The sequence below is a fragment of the Delphinapterus leucas genome, chromosome 13 (genome assembly GCF_059928025.1).
Source record: "Delphinapterus leucas isolate spDelLeu-1000000601 "Yukka" chromosome 13, BTC_Dleu_Yukka2, whole genome shotgun sequence".
NCBI classification, from domain to species: Eukaryota; Metazoa; Chordata; class Mammalia; order Artiodactyla; family Monodontidae; genus Delphinapterus; species Delphinapterus leucas.
Window position 1 is genome coordinate 59,618,230 of NC_143141.1, and position 16,031 is coordinate 59,634,260.

Genomic DNA, 16,031 nt, shown 5'->3' on the forward strand with positions numbered 1-16,031 from the left:
CATTCATTTGAGAACAGTAGAAACTTAATGATGGAAATACCTGACTGTACCCAGATATTAGTTTTTCTTTAGATCTTAACCATCGGTGAGTAACAAGTCTTTATGATTCTTAGTTTAAGAAAGGTTATAAATACAGAAAATCTCACTGGGATATTAAAAGAGTATGATGTTCCATCTCTTAATTATGAATACCTTAGAAAGTCTTGGGACTTCCCTGGCGGTCCAGTGGTTAAGATTCCGCTTTTCCACTGCAGGGGGCAATGGGTTCAATCCCTGGTCAGGGAACTAAGATCCGGCATGCCGCGCTGTGTGGCCAAAAAAAAAAAAGACTTAACTGGTTGGTCCACATTATATAAATGTTGTTGCTCTTAGTTTTCATGTGATGACTGCTGTGTGAATAGCAGGTGTGGTGCTTGCAGGGAAAGAAAAATAAACCTTTACACAGCCAATTATGTGCCTGTTATTTTATTTACATCATCTCATTTAATCCTCCCAACAATCCTGCAAAATTAGCATTAGTCCCATTAACTTGTTGGGTTTGTTTGTTTTAAGGTAAGGCTAGGTGGAATTTTCCCCATTTTGCAAAGAGGGGAACTTAGGCTCAGAGAGGTTATGTTAACTCAGTGGAGATTAACCAGCTAGTAAGTGGTAGAGTCAGGATTCGAACTCGGGTGTTTCTAAAGGTGATGTTCATGCTCTTTACATCCTTTGCTGCCCTAGTCTTGCAAAAGCCCAAACCAATGAGACAATAAGAGATGTCATGCACTCGGGCACCCGGCCACTCCACCCAGCCGTACATGCTCACATGCATGTACATTCAGGTCTGTGTCTGGCCATAGTCCCCTCCCTCACATCCAGCCATGGGTTGGCTACTTAAGTCCCAGCTGGGGAGTCATACAGTGGAAGGGAGGATATCATGGTGGTTCCTGACACAAGGTCAAGGAATTTCCCCTTCTGAATTTCCCCTTCTGAATGCCATTTCCCCTTCTGAATGCCAAGCATTCAATCTGTAATTGATTCTGGGTCCTTCTTTGCCTCAGCCTTTTATAGAAAGCATAGGCTACCCATACAGTTGGAGTTTCCTTTGTCTCTACCTGCCCTGTCTTGCATGCTAGCCTTGGCTGTGGCTCCTTCAAATGCCTTCAGTCCTGTCCCAGTTGACCACCCCCGCCCTCCAGCCGGTAGAGAGCCATTTAAATGTGGGGCTCCCTGTGCCAATGCACAGAATTGCAGCCCGTCTCTCCCGTCCCAGTGCTCACTGTGGCTCCCCACCCCCGCTGTTTTTACGACTCATTGTGGACTGAATTTTTGTGTGCCCCCAAAGTTCACATGTCAAAATCCTAACCCTGACAGGATATTATTAGGAGGTGGGGACTTTGGAGGTGATTAAGTCATAAGGGTGGAACGCTCATGAATGGGATTAATGCCCTTATAAAAGAGACCCCAGAGGGCTCCCTCACCCTTCCCACCATGTGAAGACACAGCAAAAAGATGGTCATCTGTGAACTAGGAAGCAGGCTCTCACCAGACACTGAATCTGATGGTGCATTGACCTTGGACTTACCACCTCCAAAACTGTGAGAAATACATTTCTGTTGTTTATAAGTCACCCAGTCTATGGTATTCTGTTACAGCAGCCTGAACGGACTAAGACAAGTCTTAACTCAAGTATCCTTCCTCCCAGAAGCCTTCTCTGACCTCCCAAGACCAGAGTGGCTTTCCCTTCCCCGGGCACCCATGGCACTCTGAAATTCCCCTATAAGAGCCCCAGTCCTCCTTGTGGTAGGGCTGTATTTACTTGTCAGTCTCGCCCACTACACTGGAAGCTTCCTGAGGGCAGACACTGGCTCTGTCGTCACTGTATCTCCCAAGCACAGATCACAGTAGGTGCTCAGTTAGGTCCCCACATTTAGCAAATAAAAATTCAGAATGTCCAGTTAGATTTGAATTTTGGATAAACAATGAATACTACTAATAACAAATACTACTAAGAATGAATAAAAATACTGCATTATTGTGTCTGGTAACCCTATGCTCAATAAGTGTTTATTGTACTCCTTACTATGTGAATGAGCAAAAAGCACAGAGAAAGGAAAAGGTCTTGTCTTTGGAAGAAAGCAAGAAGCATCAGTTTGCCTGGAACATAGCCCTGGTGCAAATCTGTCACAGAGTGAAATGAAAGGAGCCCAGCACGCCTGTGCTCAGAGCAGCACCCATACCTAGTAAGAAATCCATCACCAGTGATGGAGGGATGCGACAGAACGAACACATTGCAGGGGGGCGAGTGGGGGGTTAAGTGCCAGAAAAAAGTAGTGAAGATGTCAAAGCAGAAATGGAGGGCGTGATGATGGCCATGGCTGTGGTCATGGAGGCTTTTGAGGGGGTCAAGTGACCAGCAGGCTGCAGCCTCCACACCCTTACAGAGTGGCCATGTCCTGATTCCACGAGCAGCTGAAACTCTCCTCCCAGACATTGTAGGGGTCTGTGCCCATCTCGAGCAGGACAAGTGCAAACCCTGATTCTCCTCTCCCCACCCAAAGAGTGGAGGGGGTCCCCCGTCCCTCTGGGGTTCCTGAGGCAGGAGTTACATCCCCCCACCCCCGCCCAGCCTGGAGTTTTCCACGAGCCCCTCATGCAGAACCTGGCCTCTTGGGGAGTCTCCCTAACCCTCTGCAACAGGCGGCTGGGCTCCCAGGCCCCAGGGTGGAGGATTGCGGGGAGAGGGAGGAAATAGGCCCCCTTTGTCCCCTGGGCCTGGCACCACAGTGGGAGCCTGTGTCACACCAGCTGCTCTAATGCGGCTCTGACTCTGGTGGACACCAGCCTTGGAGGAGCACGTAGCCTGGGGGACCCCATCTGCTTCACGTCCCTCCGAGTGGGACCTGTGGGCTGGCCGTCTGTGCCTGAGGGACGACCCGTGTCTGGGGGGTGCTGGCTGCCTCTAGGAGTGTGTATACGTGTGTTCACACCGGAAGGTCTGACGGAGGGCAGGCAAGTGCATGTGCTTGTGTGTCTGCCTGTGGGACACATGTGTGCCTTGGGCTGGCCGCGTGAGTCTGCAAGTAGGCACAGACGCGGCTCTGTGTGCGTGCGCTGAGGACAGGTAATGCTTCTGAGCACGTGGGGGGACACGTGCCGAGGTCTTCTCCCGTTGCCAGAATAGGGAGCCTTTTCCAAGCACCAGGCCAAGGAGGGCAGAACTGGCTGAGAAGCTTCCTTGGGAGAGAAGTCCTAGAAGATGGGGACCAAGACTCTGTTCCACTGAAACTTGTGTTCTGCACACACATCCCCTGGGGCTCTGGGTTTGGCTGTTCCCTTCACTTGGCCCTTCCCAGCCTCTCCCTCCACCTACTTCCCTGCATGCTGGACCATCAGGGGCCCTCATCTGGGATGCGGACCCTCAGCCAAGTAGCGGCTGGAAGGATGAGAATGGCTGAAGCTCTTCGGGGTTCAGGATGTTCCCCTAAGGGCTGAGCTGCCCAATTTGGCTTTGCTTCCTTCCCACTCCACCCCCCACAACTCAGAGCCCGGCCCACCCAGCCTTCCCTTCCAACCTGGCTGGAATCAGGAAATGAGATTTCAACTCCATTCAACTAAGTCCAACAAATATTTACAGAGGAGGTTCTAAGCACAAGGCTCTGTAAAGCTGGAAGCAGTGGGGTGAAGACCTCTTACCAGGGCCTGCCTCCCAGATGACTCCAGGTTTAGGGTGATAAGGTCCCACTTTAGGGCTTTGCTCCCTACCAACACCCACAGCTGCCGCCTCAACCATCCCCTCAACCAGCAATTGATGGAGGCCCTGCCTGTTGAGGGTGCACCCAGGAACCTCCCAGAGAAAATGCCCGCAGCACTGGCAGCCCCTTCCCTGCCCCCCGGGGGCCCTCTCCCCACCCTCCAGGATCAAAGGACCCCTCCGAGAGGCAGCCAGAGGAGTAGGTGGCAGAGGAGTGGCGGTCCCCTGCCCACTTCAGGACATAGTACCAGGGACTGAGGGACTTGGGAGTCTGGGTTTTCCTTCTGGTTAAAAGGAAAAGCTATTACTCCCCCAAAGGGGGCCCTCCAGCTTTCAGGGTCCAACCTGCAGGCAGGCGTCTCTCAGCTGATGCCCCAAAAGTCCCTCCCTATATCGTGGTCTCCAAAGTGAAAACTGCAATATGATCCTTGGAGTGAGGCATAAAAATATTGAGTCGGGTTTTTTTTTAATCTAGAAATTTAAGACTTACCAAATATTTAATAAATGGGTTGACACGGTGCCCTCCCTCAGTCCCAGTTTCAGATTATCCTGAGTCCCAGAAGGTTCTCTGGGAATCCTAGAGGTGAGGGCCAGCTCCTCTGTGTGGGGTATTTAGGGGGCGCCTTCCTACTTTGGCTCCCTGTCAGCACAAGGCTTCATTTGTTCCTAAGTGCTCCAGTGTGCCACCAGTGCGGTTGGTTTTATAAAAGCGATGCCTTATCCTATGATAAACCATAATGGAAAAGAATATATATTATATGTGTGTGTATAACTGAGTCACTTTGCTGTACAGCAGAGATAGGCACTTGTAAATCAGCTATACTTCAATAAAGATAAAATAAAATAAAAGCGATGCCTTAAACGGAAGTATATTTTCATACTTTGTAAAAGAGAAGGGTATAACAGGAAACTCTTTCTGAACCTGCAGGTCTTCTGGGAATCAAATCTAAGGACCATTTGTGCGTTTTTCTCTTACAGAAAGACGAGTATATTCTAGACTCTCTGACCTTTTCTATGACAAGTGTTCATTGGCAGTGTGTGACCCTAGCCAATATTTCAGACAGGAAATGTCCTTCTTATCAACCTGGAGGGAACATTTCAGCAGTGAGTGAGAGAGGCACATCTTTTCAACTAAGATATAGGCTAAGGAGAGAGCATTTTGAAACTGGTTATTTGGAAATGTTTCCATCATAAGGTGATGTTATTCCTGAAAACTAAGTAAATATGTCACCTATTAAAAATTCTATCTACACTACACAATTAAAGAAATAAGCTTGGACAATTTTCCAGAGAGTTTAAGAGAATGTTGAATTGGTTGGCTAAAAATATAAAAACACAAAACCTTCCAATTATTTTGCAAGAATAACCAGGAAAGGTGGAAATTTACTAGCTAAATGTCAAATTAAATTGCAGAATGGATGGATGGGAGTGAAATACAAATGCCGTGATTTAATGGGCCCAGCGAATGATGCATGTCTATCATTTGGTGACGTATCTCTTACAGCTGTGGCCATTATGAATATCAAGATTCAAAATGTATAAAGTTAAACATTCACTTAGCAAATGATTCGGCAATCCTACTTCTAGGTATTTACTCAAGAGAAATGTAAACACATGTGCACACAAATACCTGTATGCAAATGTTTATAGCAGCTTTATTCACAATTGCCCTAAACTGGATACAACCCAAATGTCCATCAACTGGTGAATGGATAAACAAACTGGTATGTCCATACAATGGAATACTACTTAGCAATAAAAGGAACAAATTACTCATATATACAACATGCATGAAACTCAAAAGCAATACGCGAAGTGAAAGAAGACAGACACAGAAGATTACATACTGTGATTCCAAATACGTGATATTCTAGAAAAAAGGCAAAAGTATAGGGACAGAAATCAGGCCAGTGATTCCTTGGGGTTGGAAGAGGGGAGTGACTGTAAAAGGGCTTGAGGGAACCTTTTGGGTGATGAAAATATTCTACGTCTTGACTGTGATGGTGGTTACATGTCTCTCTATATTTGTCAACACTCATCAAACCATACACTTGTAAAGTGAATTTCACCATACATATATTTCGATAAACCTAATGTTAAAAAAAAACAGTGCTTAGCATATAATGCTACATAAACATTTAATAAAGCAAATATTTTAAAGCATAGAAAAAAATCTATAACCAAAGGGAATTTCCTGGTGGTCCAGTGATTAGGACTTGGTGCTTTCACTGTCCTGACCCGGGTTCAGCTCCTGGTCGGGGAACAGAGATCCCGCAAGCCGTGCGGCCAAAGTTAAATCAAACAAGGACTTAAAAAAAAAGAAGTATACAACCAAAATATTATCAGGGATAGTCTCTAAGTGGTAAGATTATTGTGATTTTTACTTTTTTCTCTGTGTTTTTTGTATATAAAAGTAAACAGAGGTTTGAAAATTGACTCTAACATTCATACGGAAGTGCCAGGGACCGAGAATCATCAAAACAACTTTTGAAGAGCAAAGTTGGAAAACACTACCTGATTTCAAAAGTTATTAAAAGGTTACAATAAATCAAGACAGTTTGATATTGGCATAAAAATAGACATCAATGGAACAGAATCAAGGGACCAGAAATAGACCCTATACTTTTTTAAAAAAACAGCTTTATTGAGGTGAAATTGACCTATAGGTATTATCCTATACTTACATGACAAGTGATTTTCAACAAAGGCACAAAGGCAATGCAGTCCAAAAAAGATGGTGTTTTCAACAAATACTGCTGGAACAATTACACACCCATAAGCAAAAAGGTCTCTATCTATACTCTGCACCATATACAAAATATAACTCAAAATGCACTATAGACTTAACTGTAAGTAAAACATCTAGAAGAAAACCTTTGCAACCATGGAGTAGGCAAAAATTTCTTAGATATAGCACCAAAAGTATGATCCATAAAAGAGTAAATTGATCAATTGGACTTTATCCGAATTAAAAATGTCTGCTCTTAACAGACACTATTAAGAGAACGCAAACAGGAACCACAGACTTGGAGAAACTATTTGCAAATCATATATCTGATAAAGGACTTGTATCCAGAATATATAAAGAACTCTCAAAACGTAATAGTAAGAAAATAATCTAATCAATAACAGATAAAAGATTTGAGATACCACCAAAAACCTACTGGAAAGGCTAAAATAAAGAGACTGACCCTATCAAGTTTTGGCAAGTGCATGGAGGAACTGGAACCTGCATACATAGCTGGTGAAAATGTAAAATGGTACAACCACCAACCACTTTGGAAAACTTGTTGACAGTTTCTTAAAAAGTTAAATATATACCTATCGTGATCCAGCCATTCCACTCCTAGGTATTCACCCGGAGAAATGAAAGCATATGTTTCTCAAAGACTTATTCGTGAATGCACATAGTAGCTTTATTTGTACTAACCAAATACTGGAAACAACCAAAGGTCCATCAACAGGTGACTGGATACATAAACTGTGGTATATCTGTACAATGGAATATTACTCAATATTAACAAGGAATTAACTATTTATATGTGCTGCAACATGGATGCATCTCAAAAATAATTATGCTGAGAGAAAGAAGTCAGACTAAAAAGAGTACATATGATATGATTCCATTTATATAAAATTCTAGAATATTAAAAAAAAAAAGCAGATCAGTGATTGCCTGGGAATTGGTAGATGGGGAAGGGGTGGGAGAAGAATTACATAAGAGGAAACTTTTAGGGTGATGGAAATGTTCATTTTCTTGGCTGTGCTGATGGTTTCAAGGGTGTATAAATATGTCAAAACTTATCACATTGTATACTTTAAATATGTGCAGTTCACTATAGGCCAATTATAGTTCAATAAAGCTATTAAAAATAAACAGATTACTTTTGTAACAATAAATTCCTTAAAGGGTAGAAATAAGAGACTAAAGTCATTATATTATATTATACATATCTTTTTGTGGTTAGTTACTGTGTGGCCCTATTTAATTATTCATATACTGTTTAGAAACTTTGTAATGTAGAGATTATGGGTATACCATTATAGTTCCTTGAGTTTGGTTTTGTGGTCAGTTCTATAAAAATCTGTATGTCAGACCCATGGCCAGGAGCATAATCCTCTTTTATAACATTGTTTCTGTGGGAAAGTCAAAATTGACTTGCATTACGTTTACATAGTGCCTTTCCTCTGCCCCCAGGCTCTCTTTTCTCAAATCCATCTTAAACACAGTTGCAGGCCTATTTAAAAAAAAAAAAATTAGATCATGTTACTTCCCTGTTAAACCCCTCCGTGTTTCCAAATAATAAAGTCTAAACTTCATAGCATGACATTCAAGGTCCTTCCCAACTGACTCCATCTAAGTCACCAGTCCCATCTCCCAGAACGGCCTCTCCCTTTATGCATCTTGAGCCGTTTGACAGGTGCTTTCACCACTTTGAGCCTTTGCTCATACTGTCCAACGTCCAGGTATGTCCTTCCCTTTCGCCTCACTTGTGCATCTGGAAAAATCTCTCACCCTTCAAGATGCATTTTAAATATCATCCCCTCCTGGGAGTCTTCCCAGATTTCCCCAAAACAGAATTAATCACTCTTTTCACTTCACTCCCATAGCACCTTGCATATATGTGTACTAGAGCTCTTACTCCACGGTATTGCAGTAATTGAGATGCTGTATTACTTAGGTTAGAGGCTCAGACGCTACAACAAAAACAAATAAAACCTCCAAATACCAGTGATTTGAGCAAGTTTATTTCTGTCTCATTTAAAAGTCTCAACTGGGGCTCCCCTGGTGGCGCAGTGGTTGGGAGTCCGCCTGCCGATGTGGGGGGCGCGGGTTTGTGCCCTGGTCCGGGAGGATCCCATGTGCTGCGGAGCGGCTGGGCCCGTGGGCCATGGCCGCTGGGCCTGTGCGTCGGAGCCTGTGCTCCGCGGCGGGAGAGGCCACAGCAGTGGGAGGCCCACATACCGCAAAAAAAAAAAAAAAAAAAAAGTCCCAACTGGCATGCTGCCTCAGCTCTGCAATGTTGGGATCCAGGCTCCTTCTATCTTGTTGCTCCACCATCCTTAGGGTTTGCAATCGTATGCGTGGACCAACATGACTCTCCAACATGTCTGCCTTCCAGCCATCAAGACAGGGAAAGGGGATGGAGAGAGTGTCTCCTGCCTTTCTATGATATCATCCAGAACTTGTACCATCACTTTATTCACATCCCACTGGCCAGAACTTAGATTTATGGCCACATAAAACTTCAAAGTATCAGGGAAATGCAGTTTTATCCTGGGTGGCCACTTGCTTCACTCTACTTCAGGTGTTATATTATTAGAGAGACAAGGGAAAAATGGATCTTGGGGCAAATTAGCAGTCTCTGCCACAGTTCACCCCTTTGGCCACCTTACTATCTGTGATCACTCTTCTCTTCACACATAAAACACTAACATTGTCTTCCAAGACAAACAACCTCAAACACCAGGTCATCTTGCACCCAACACCTCAATCAGATCTGGATGTGGTTACCTGTGGTCTGGAGAGCAACACGCTTAAAAGACACATCTGGAACTTCCCTGGTGGTGTAGTGGTTAAGAATCTGCCTGCCGATGCAGGGGACATGGGTTGGAGCCCTGGTCCGGGAAGATCCCACATGCCACGGAGCAACTAAGCCCGTGAGCCACAACCACTGAGCCCACGTGCCACAACTACTGAAGCCTGTGGGGCTAGAGCCCCTGCTCCGCAACCAGGAAAGCCACCACGATGAGAAGCCCGTGCACCGCAACGAAGAGTAGCCCCCGCTCTCAGCAACTAGAGAAAGCCCGCGTGCAGCAGCAAAGACCCAATGCGGCCAAAAATTAAATAAATGAATAAATAAATAAATTTATATATATAAAAAAAGACACATCTGCATCCCACCCTCCTCCAACAGACAATGATGGAACAAGAACCACATATCACATTTTAAAAACAATTCTTACTCGGAAAATAAAAAAATGGGAACTACACAGATGGTCCCAGTCCACAGCAATTACCAAATCATGCTAGTTAGACGTTATAAAGACTCCTGTCCTTCTGTTTTCTAGAAGTAACTCCCTTGTCCACTGTCCTCCTTGGCTCTTGGCTTTGTCCTCTGGGAGACTCTTACTAGGTCACTGACCTCCATATCTGAACCATATCTGAAGTGGGCATCAAAGAATATGCCTCCCTCGGGCTCCTGGCCTATTTGCTGAGTCAGTTCTATGTGCAGGTAACTCAGCCAAAGGTCTTGTCCTGACAGAGTTTGTCAGGCTGTATTTTTACTGTCTTCCGTGCTCTGCCCAGGCCCCTCTCTCAGCTTCATGGCTGCTATCTTCAGGCCATCTGAGACAATAGGCCAGGGTGGAAAGGGAACACCCTTAATCTGATCTTGGCTGCTGGGCTGGCTCCCACAGTCTGGCAGAGAATTCTCACCTGGGAAAGCTTGAGGAAGGCTCAGGGCCATAGTCTTAACTCCTACTAAGGCTGTCTGTTCAGAGCCAACTTTGGTCACTCCTTCCATCTGGGGTGCAGAAGCAGTTGGCATTGCCAACTCTTCGAGGCTCCAAAATTCCAGACTCTGAGTCAATTTAGGTTGCAGGCAGCAGGCATAGGTGTCCTTAGCAGAACTGTATTCCCTTCCGTCTCTGCTTGAAAACTGGCTAGGTCTAACCCGAGTTCATCTCTCTTTTCTAGGAATCTGCCCAACGCAGCAAGTATTCAGGACCTCCCCCGTTCTCAAGTTCTCTACAGGCTCAGAGAGCATGTGGTCTTCCTGTCAAGGTACTGATCAAGATGACAGTTTACTAAATCTTCTGCCAGAGCATAACAAGGGTCCCCAACTTCCCCGTCTGCCTATCTGTGTCTGCCCTACCTGACTGTGAAGCCAGTACCACATAAGTGAGTATTTTTTATGACAGTCCTCTACTACCAAGTAGTCGAAATCAAATACGGAAAAGATTTTGGCAGCTATAACTGGGAGACCAAACATGACAGCAGCTTCGACAAGATGGAAGTTTATTTCTCTCTCGTGAGAAAATCAAAGCTGGTCTGATGGTTTTACTCTGTGACACTCTGGGCTTCTTTTGCCCTTTTGCTTTCCCGTCCCAGGAGGGTGTCCCCGCCTACAGGATCCAACATGGTCACCCCCAGTTTTCAATTCCAGTGAACAGGAAGGGGGAAAGGGGCTGGGGAGTATGCAATTCAGAAGTTGTACACACCACTCCTGTTCACCTCCCTTTGGCCATGTGGCTACACTGAGTTGCAAGGGAGACCGTGAAAGGCAGTCTTTACTCTGGGCTGATGTGCCCAGCTGAAAACATGGGGGTTCCATCACAACGAGAAAGAAGGGGAGGCAGTGACGTAGGGGACAATTAGTCATGTCGGTCACAGCCTGTCGTCTCTTAAGAGAACTCTTGGAGGGCAAGACACCTGTCTCACCATCATCACCTGTAGGCACAGCCAAGTGCCCAGCAGGGGGTCAGTGACTACATGTGTTCAACCTCAAATTTCCCAGACCATAACCCGATCCCATGACAGCAGCCATCTGTGGCATGATCGTGTTTAAACGGCATCTTCACTGATGTAACCAGGTGCCCCTGGTCTGTGTGTCTTCAAGTTCTCCAGCCTTGTGGAGTCACCTCTCACGCCCTGTATTCCTGAGGGCTTTCTGAGGTGGGTGGCTGGTTTCTCCTGATGCAGCCGGGATGCTACTCTTTCGGTACGTGGGCCTCTCACTGTTGTGGCCTCTCCCATTGCGGAGCACAGGCTCCGGACGCGCAGGCTCAGCGGCCATGGCTCACGGGCCCAGCCGCTCCGCGGCACGTGGGATCTTCCCGGACCGGGGCACGAACCCGTGTCCCCCGCATCGGCAGGTGGACTCTCAGCCACTGCGCCACCAGGGAAGCCCCGGGATGCTACTCTTCATCGTGGCCCTCAACCCTGCGCCTGGCATCCCGCTTGAGAACTGCCTCTTGCTAAGCTGATGCCAGTCTCCTCCTTCATCCCTGCACAATGTACCAGAGCCCAAGGCTCATGGGTATTTAATCACATTTAGGAATAATGGACAGTGATTTTAGCATCAGGTGGAAACGACTTCAAATTCAAGGTCACATTCTACATTCTCAAAATGTGTTGGTCATTCCCTACCCGAGGAGCTTCCGCTTGGCAGTATTCCTCTGTTGGCCTCTCCTCTGCCCCACAAGGTATTTTTCAAGCCTTCTCTCCAGACTCCCAACATCACTCTATTCTCCCCTATTCCTGGGTCCCTTGAGCGCTCCCAGGAACGGTCCTCACAGCATAACAGTTCTGCCCACTTGCTTCAGCTCAGCCTCACCCCTCCAGGCTGCGCTCACAGGCACTCTGTTTTCTAAACTCTAAAGGCCGATCACTGTTTAAGTAAAAGGACCATTAACCCAGAGATGAATCATGCCCTTCCCATAGAAGGCAGAGGAGGCTACAATCCGTGTGAACTTTAGTCACTTTTCCTCCCCACTCTAAGTACAAGATCTCATTCGACCCTTGAAACCCCCCTGCGAGGAGAGGTGAGGCCCCTGAGGCCCAGAGGTGTTAAGCCACCGTCCAAGGCCACAGAGCGGCTGAGAGGCAGGGCTGGCCCACACACTGGGTGCCAACGCCCCTGCCTGGGAAGCGTCCAGCATCATCTTGGTTCAACTCGAGTGCTCTGTGACATGAGTCTCATCTCCTCTGTGTGCGGCTCCCAGGGGACGGTGCTCCCTCTTTCTCCCAGACACCTAGCCAGGCTGGGCCCACAGCAGCCTCGTGTGGGTCCACCTGTCCCGCCAACTGAATGAAACGGTCATTGTGGTGAAAACCACAGGGCAAACTGCCTCAAGGATGCTCTCCTTGCCGCATCCCACTAAGTCCCCCAAACACACCCGTTCGGACTCCAGCCTCGCACTCCCTAATGCCCCGTCCCCGCTCACTGGCAGGGCCAGGTCAGTCCCCACTGGCTGGGGGAGGTGGAGGCCGCAGGTGGGAGGAGGAGGGAAGGGGAGAGGCTGGGGCAGGGGACTGAGCTGAATAGCTGCTTTCTTCTCAGAGGCTCCCCCCACCCACAGTGGTCATTGATTAACCCTCCAGACCAGATAACCCCTGTATGGGAGAAAAAAATGTGTGTTTATCTTGGGTCATAAAACATCAATATTGACTTCTCACAGGTGAAGCCAAAGGGGAAAGGGAGAGGTGGGGTTGAGGAGGGGGGGTGAGGCTCGCCGCCCCTCCCTCTCAAGGCCTGAGACACACTTGCCTGACACCCAGGGGCCAGCCCACCTGGTCTCCTTCCCTAAGGAGAATACTGGGTGATCGGGCTGCAGTAGCTGAACAAGCTGGATCCCACCCCCTTCCACCTCAAAGGCATCCCCAGGCAGCACCCTCCTCAATTATTCTCCACTGTCTGCTACTCGGGGGGGCCCGTTCCACTTCCCGCAGCCCTGCCCCTGCCCTGACCCTAGGAGATAAGGGAGTGGTACAGGTCACAGGGCTGGAGCCAGACTGCCTCTGCTCTGCTGTTTCCCAACTCTGGGGCTTGGACAGATGACCGGCTTGTGCCCCAGTTTCCTCAACTGTCAGATGGGGGTAGTCACAGCAACCGGCTCAAAGGGCTCTTTAGGATGATTGGCCGAGATCACTTAACTCTTATAAAGAAGCCCTAGGAGCTGGAGCTGCTATCAATAGCATCGCCCTCCCCTTCTCGTTCTCTCTCTGCTCTCCTCCTCTCCCTCCTGTGGCTTGAGATGCACATCACAAGGTACCTTCGTCCATGCTCCCGGCTGAGGCCTCCCCGACGTGGCTTTGGGGTGAACAGTGCCTGACTCACCCAGGGCCAGAGACCACAGGTGGTCTGACCAGGGCTGGTGGTCCTTAACCCTCTTCCCTCTGGCCCAGAAGGAGTCAACCCAAACATTCTCTCTGGCTGGCATTTTCCATCAGGGGGCCTGAGGAAGGGGTCTGTGGCCATGTGCTGTTTGGGATGGGGCCACTGGGTCTAAGAGTCCAGCTCTGTCCTCCTCAGGGGACCTCACACCTGCCTTCCAGGGTATCCTCTCCATCCTCCATCTCCTTTCTTCTTGGGGTAAAGGTGTTGCCCCTGCCCTGCCCTGTCCTTCTGGAGGGTCACAACTACGAGGCTTCCAGCCACTGTGGGCTGGGCCCTCTCTGCACCTCACATGATTCTGGGCTTGGGGAGCAGTGGGGGAGGCATCGGGCTTCTTTGAGCCTCACCTAAGGCCAGGATTCTCTCCTCCCCCGGCCCCAGGTGAGTCTCACCTGATACTGTGGGAGGCCAAGGCCCCAGCCCTGAGTGCCCTCCATCCAGCTGGCCGGAGGGGGCCCTGTCCCTGGGTACCTGGTCAATTATTAACACTGAGCAAACTCAGGCCGGCAGGCCTCCCAGCAGGGTCAGGACCAGACAAAGGCCCTGCTGTCTCCCTAAGCTGCCATCTTGGTGGGGGGTTACTGGCCGGTCAGTCACCCCATGGTGGCAACACCCCTGCCTCTCCAGCAGGGCGCTGGAGTGGCTGCCACTCTGCAAGGAATTGGCTAGAGACAGGCCCTGGAAGAAGAAGACGATGGGGTGGGGTTTGGCCACAAGCCTGTTTTTAAGCCTCAGCTACATATTTTCGAGCAAGCCCGGGATGGGAGCTGGGGAAACGAGGGCCTGCCATGCGGCTCCCCAAGGGGCGTGCTTCTGCAGCTGTCAGCCCCAGGGCTAATGGGGTGGTGACCTGCCTCTGAGAGCAGCTCTCTGCCCTCCCCTCTCTCCCGCCTTCCCCTCGCCCCCCCTTCCTTCCTTAGGAAATCTGTTGAGTGTCTTCTGTGTGCCAAGTCCTTCCTTAGTGTCCCCTACCACCTCTCCCCATCCCCCCAAACTTCCACTCCTTCCTGATGCCTTTGCTTGCACTGTTCCATAATCTTGGAAACCCTTCCTCTTTCTCCATCTGAATCTCCTTCCTCTCTCAAGAAGTCCTCCTTGCCCACCCTGATCCCATCCCCCTGGCTCCTCCTACAGTGAAGCTCTTACCTCATCGTGCCCGGGCTGTTTCCCCAGGTGCACCGTAAGCTCCTTCGGGGCTGGGAGCCGTGACTGCCCCCTCTCCCCACCATGGGCAACGAGCACCATTAGTAGGTTTATCAGCAATGTCACCCTCAGCCATAAATCAAGCAAGAAGCTACTTTCTTGCAGAACAGCAACTCGGAGGACAACTTTTACCTCGGTCAGAAAATTCCAGATATACAGCAGAGTCCCAGAGTCAGCCTTGCCAGCCCAGACCTCCCTCCAGCTGGCTGCCCAAGACATCTGAGGACTCTTTATCATCATCCCCTTCCTCCCTCACTTCCAGCCCAGCCTGCATGCTCCCTGGATTGGGAACAGACGAGGACACTCCTGGCTGACCCTTATGACTGCCCATCGATCTCGTCCTGAGTGCAGGCCCACCGCTCCTGGCCCCTTCCTCCCTGAGGCAGCCCCACGCCCACTGCTGGGGTGCCACCGGCATCCTTTCCTGAGCAGCGACAGAGCAGTTGACAGTGACACCCTTTTCTTGCCTGGTTGTCTTCGCCCCACTTTCTCTGATATCCTCTCATCTCTCCCCCTCTGTTCACACTTCCTCCCTCCCAGCCACTCAGCACCGACCCGCCTGCCCCTGCCCAGGTGCACGTTGAAACAAGAGTTCACATCTAACCCACAGACTCACCATTGCCTACGATACACTGACCACCTAAAAGTTCAAGGTGAGCCAGAGCTATTAGAGAGAGGGCAGCCCATCCTTAGGAAGGCTGAGTGTGACAACTGGCTGCTTATTTAAGGCTGAAATACAATGCAGCACCCCACCCACCTCCAGCTGAGGTAAGGAAATGGATGGCAGCTTGGGGACAGGTGGTATGGGTGCCAGGGAGTGGGCACTTCTTGCTACCAGGCAGCCCTTCTGTAACATATTCTGCCCTATTGTCTCATAGATGGCCTCGTTCTTATCAAACCAACGGCACCAACTTAAAGGCTAAAAAACACGGCAGCTCTCCTTAAGGAATCCCGGATCAGGGGAGTGGCAGGCGGGGCACTGTGTATCCCAGGCGGAGATCAGCCAACACACACGCCTCTTACCCCTGCTCTTTTCCCCAGGAGCCCTCATGCCCCTAAGACCCCGTGCTAGGAACTTTGAGGTTCCTTTGGAAGTTTCCCTGGAGGTCTCCCCTTGGTCCTTCTGCCCCGGGCATCCTTGCTTCGCCATCCCATTGCCTTCCTGGGCCCACCCCCAACTCCGTGTACCGCCAGCA

General features: G+C 48.9%; 1 long non-coding RNA gene across 1 annotated transcript in view; it reads right to left on the reverse strand.

Annotated features, from left to right (window-relative positions):
• LOC111174828 (uncharacterized) overlaps window positions 1–16,031 on the reverse strand; it is a 175,441-nt gene that overhangs the window by 16,304 nt on the left and 143,106 nt on the right. Inside the window, exon 4 of the long non-coding RNA XR_016395458.1 lies at window positions 193–305. This is a non-coding gene — a long non-coding RNA (uncharacterized LOC111174828). The remainder of the gene's footprint in view (window positions 1–192; window positions 306–16,031) is intronic.